The sequence below is a fragment of the Alosa pseudoharengus genome, unplaced genomic scaffold (genome assembly GCF_046254945.1).
Source record: "Alosa pseudoharengus isolate Yale_2024_CS ecotype anadromous, Long Island Sound unplaced genomic scaffold, YU_APseudo_1.1 YU_APseudo_1.1_scf_19, whole genome shotgun sequence".
Taxonomy (NCBI): Eukaryota; Metazoa; Chordata; class Actinopteri; order Clupeiformes; family Clupeidae; genus Alosa; species Alosa pseudoharengus.
In genome coordinates, this window is record NW_027468657.1 from 12052089 (window position 1) to 12057218 (window position 5130).

General features: G+C 45.3%; 1 protein-coding gene across 1 annotated transcript in view; it reads right to left on the bottom strand.

Moving 5' to 3' along the window:
* med7 (mediator complex subunit 7) overlaps nt 1-3472 on the bottom strand; it is a 123829-nt gene extending 120357 nt beyond the window's left edge. Inside the window, exon 1 of the mRNA XM_076291708.1 lies at nt 3466-3472. The gene's annotated coding sequence lies outside the window, so the exon portion shown is untranslated. The remainder of the gene's footprint in view (nt 1-3465) is intronic.
* Between the last annotated feature and the right edge of the window lie 1658 nt (nt 3473-5130).

Consider the following 5130-nt stretch of genomic DNA (forward strand, 5'->3'; position numbering starts at 1 on the left):
GTAATTAACGCTAGCTTGATTGCGGTTGGATATACACACTCACTCAGACAAGTGTACATGTACACTGGTGTGTGTGAGTGTGTGTATGTGAGAGAGAGAAAGAGTGTGTGTGTGAGTGTGTGTATGTGTGCGTGCAAGATTATCTTTATGTAATGCGATCAGTTATTTTGTAAGAAAACTTTGAATATCATCCTGGGGGCATCTGTTCACTAGAAGAAAATATTCACATCTCAAAAAGAAATGCCCTAGAAAAAAAGTTACACTTAACTCTCTTTTCAATTGTCTCCACTTAAGAAAGAATACAAATAAAAGCAATAAAAAAAGCACATTCCCATAAAAGAACACTTGTACTTAGCCTGAGCTGTTTCCCCCAGCGGATGGGAGACATCTCCTCCCTCTCAATCACTAAACCATGGATAATGATCAATGCCACCCCCGCTCCACAACTACTTTGTAACAGAAGCCATTATGGCAAGTCCTCCATGCTCCAGCGTCCTTATGCCTCTTTAGAGGGTCGCCTCAAGGCCCCATCACCCTCCCCCACCCCCCCAAAGGCTCCCTATACCAGAGAACCAGAGAATCAGAGAAGGGTTTCACAATTGAAACCTCCATTATGCCTCCCCAGCTCCCTCGTCACATTTGTTCCTCTTCTGCAGACAGGTGCATACGCTCCTCTGTGTATTCTAGCAGGACTGTTCTTGAATTAAGGCTTCTTTCTTTTCCTCTGAGGGTTAAGGATGGGGCCTCACATGTGCTCTTAAAAGGACCCGTCTAGTCTTTTGTACTCAGTAAGAACCCACGCTGTCAAAAACAAAAAAACCCTCCATGGTTCTTTTCTGTCTGCTTCTTGGTCGAGGTCTGTGGCAGAGGAAAGTCGTCTGGATAAGTGTCACATTAAAAACATCTTAATTCGCCGCAGTCTTGAGGCAAAGACTCCTCTTGACACCTAATAATTTTTTTGCATCACCATCCTACCACTCTAAAACCGCTGTAGTTCCTTTTAGGGAGCTATATCCCTCTTTTCAAAATGGTCTTTTTTATTAGAGAGGCGGCTCAGTGTGTGTTGAAGTGTGGTTTCGTCCCCTGTTGGATCGTTCCGACCCTCCTGCCATGAGAAGTATAACTACCTCCTCCTGGTTGTTCCATGGTACATTGAAGCCCTGTGAGAGGATTTCATCACGGAGGACTGTAACCCCTTTTCAGCTGCGGTCATCTTAGGCGAATCCGTTTAGTTCGTTCTCAAGCTGGAGTTGCTGAGCTTGAACCTCTTGTGAGCATTAATATCATGCATTCAGCTTTTCCTAATCGTGCCAATGTGTAGATCAAGGAAATGGGCTTATTATGACCGCCGCGCAGCGAAGCGGCGGTCATATAGGTTTAGTCAGATTTTTCTTTTTTTTTTTTTTTTTCTTTTTCGCATGTCCAAATTTCTGTCAATGATTCCCGGGACACTGAAAGACCGGGGTACACAAAACTTGGTGGGCATGTAACCCCATATGGATAGCATGGAACCATCGTTTTTCGTTTTGATCTGTAGCCCCCCCGCTGGACTGCACCCCCCGAAAGGAGGGTAGGGCAGACACAGTTTTCTGTGAATATCTCGAGAACCGTAAGGTTTAGGAGGACCATTTTTTTTTTGTATGTTGATCTCAAGGGGCCATGTCAACCCATTCCATAACCACTCATTTCATGTATAGCGCCACCTAGTTAAACACAAAAAAGTAAAAATGAGGTGTTGTAATCGCAGGTATCTGTGACCTAACATAGTCAAAACTGCACGAAATTGGAAGTGTAGGATCATTATGACACCCTCTGAATGCACACCAAGTTTCGTGGAATTCCGTTCAAATCTGTGAAATCTATGAACTAATCATGTTTTGGTACTTGTTGTCTAGCAGATACCAGTGAGAATTGAGTGTGGATAATGCAATTTAGTGAGACAGTTAGAATCATATAGGCCTTTCAGCGTGATTTCTTTTTGTGGAAAAAATGTGCTGGACTGGGCGGCGGTCATATTTTGTACCGCTCTGCGGTACATCTAGTTCCTTCAATAGCAGTGAAATGTGGATTGGAATTGTGCATTCAGCTAGTCACACACACACACACACACACACACACACACACACACACACACACACAGACACAGACATACACACACAAAGACATAGAAACACATACATACACACAGACAGACACACACACACACACACACACACACACACACACACACACACACACACACAGAGACACAGACACACACACACACACACACAGACACACAGCCACAGACATACAAACACAGACACAGAAACACACACATACACACAGACAGACACACACACACACACACACACACACACTGTACTGTACCTAAACCTCTGTAGTATGAAACCAGAGGAAGCCCTAGTTTCCACCAATCAGACCTGCAGCTCCATGTCTGTCACCTCCTCAGATCCCAGACCCTTCCTTCGCCGACAGCCTTTCTGGAGCAGTTTAATTAAGTGTGTTGAGCACTCAGCAGCGGTGCTGCTTGTGTTCTACACCTCTCGGCGGGCACCCACCCCCACCCACCCCGCCTTCCCCTCAATGTCACTCGCCCACGCTCTGACGGCTTGTTAATTGCCGGGGGGTTTTAAGCGGAACTTGTCCCGTAATTGCGTTCAGGATGGCAGGCGTCTGGGTTCAGCCCCTGTGCTGCCTTGTTTAGGGCTCCTCCGCGCATGCTCCGCAGGTGTAGAGAGAGAGAGTCCCACGCGCGCAGGCCGCTCCAGCATCCATCAGCCGCTTATTGACAGCCTGACTAGGCACATACGAGGGCAATTGCTCCGGGAGGTGTGTTTGTGTGCGTGTGTGTGAATGTGTGTTTGCGTGCATGTGTTTGTGTCTGAAATGTGTGTGTGTGTGTGTGTTTTAGAGCATGGGCAATCGGACTCGTGGGACCCGGGCTACGTGATGGACAGCATTGGAATCACTGACCTTTTGAACCGCTATGGTGTCCATATTGACGTTGTCATTAATTCTGGGTTTTTTTTTCCCACCACAGGGGCTTTGAAGAAGTTTCTTTTGACGATGCAGCAGAATCACCCATTGATGCTGTTGTTTTCTATGTCCTACCACACATGGCATTTTCAGTCGCCAGCCTCTATTAATATATATCACCCCAAGCAAAAAAAAAAAAAGAAATAAAAAGATCCGGATGTTCACATCTATTTGAGTGTAGTTCTAGAAGAGTTGCTTTAGTGTCTGGTAGCCTTTAGATCAAGGCCAACAGAGTAGTTGGGAAGTAGTGATTTCTGCATCGGCAGAGGGAGAAAAAAAAAACAACAAAAAAATGTCACGTCTTTGATCTGCCCATGCGCTTGAAAAACGTCTGCATATGGAGACATTAAGCAGTCTGTTTGAAGCAAATGTTTACCTTGTGTGAAGTGCATCTGTGGGTTGGTGCACCCACAAGGTATGCTTGCATAGAACTTCCAGATTAGCTCTTTGGCAGGCCGAGACAGCACCTCATCATCACCATGCCAGACAGCTAGACAGCCAGACAGAGCATCTGAAACGTCTAACAACACTTTACTCTAAATCTCTGGCATACGTTTCACAGACGTGTGTTATCATGTCGGTTACAGATGCCATTTTATGTCATTACTCATCAGGTAATAAATAAATATGTAACATGTCACTAATAACATACTAAAATTGCTGATAACTGTTATCAAAACTGTCAGCTGATGACTGCTGTTGACTAACGTGACAACTGATGTTAGATGCCTTGATATGAAAACTATGCCATATGAAAACTAGTGCCAAATGACAAATCTCACAACATTAGTGAAAATTAAACATAACTTCATAGCCGAGTTTGAGTCTGATGGCGTGGCATTTGGATTTGATTAAGTGGAGTGTTCCAACATAGCCTGGAGGCCAGACCCAGCCACAAAATTTGAGGTTGTCAAATGCCTTAATCGCTATTTTGTGTTTGTCTTTTAAAGCTAAGCTGTCATTATCTTGTATAACGGACACGATTGCGGAAAGTAAACATCTCGCTTCTTTTGTTGTAAACAACATTAACTGGATGTGGATGACACATCTTAACCGGACTTATCTCAATGGAGCGACTCCAGACCAAAATTTCCTGCCTTCAAATTTTGCGGCCGGGGTAAATTTGGGCAGGCTTCCAGGCTACTAAGTTCATGGATCTGCCCTGTGATTCAGAACCAGTCCACATAGAAATGATTTGTCCTTGGTGCATATTACAACTTTCTACCAAGTTTCCTGAAAATTAAGCCCATAGTTTTTTTTTATAATCCTTATTAAGAAAAGCTGACACTCAAACAAACAAACAAGAAGCTGAGACCAACACACTCACCACTCAAACCAACAAAACCACAACAAAAAAGATAACTCCTCCTCCTCATGGCAGAGCTAATAAACTAAACACTACAACAGCATTTATTGGTCATGGCAACCTGTCAACATTTTGTCATGAAAATGGTCACCCATAGAAATTCATGACAGTTTGTGGCATCTACCGTGACATCTTTATGACAAGGTGAAGTGATGGAAGACTCCAGTAGTGTTTGCCAGATGCTTTACTGAAAGAGCCTGAATCATGCGTCCTGTTTGGGTCCCTGCGGATCTGTAGCAGTTTTGTAACTCTGCGCCACGGCCAGCTTCAGCTGCCCCCGGCCGGCCCCCACTGTCATGTCTGTCATGTCTGTCTCGCGTCACACTTGTGAACAAAATTACCGGCAGTTTGTCAGCGGAGTCACGCTGAGCCCCTCCATGCTGCCACTCCGTGCTGCCACTCCGTGCGAGGCCACTCTGCAGGCATCCAGCCATGCGGGCATCGGGCAGTAGGCAGCGGCCCTGTGCTATTCCCCAGATCACTTATCACTGACACGGAGCAGGCACACCCACAGGGCTCACATGTCAGACATGTGTAAACACACACACACACACACACACACAACACACACACACACAACACAACACACAGACATGCATGCAGACAAGACATACACTCTTCCACATATACCCACACGCCTTAACACAAATACTCACACACACACACATACACACACACATACACACACACACACACACACACACACACACACACACAGAGTTGGC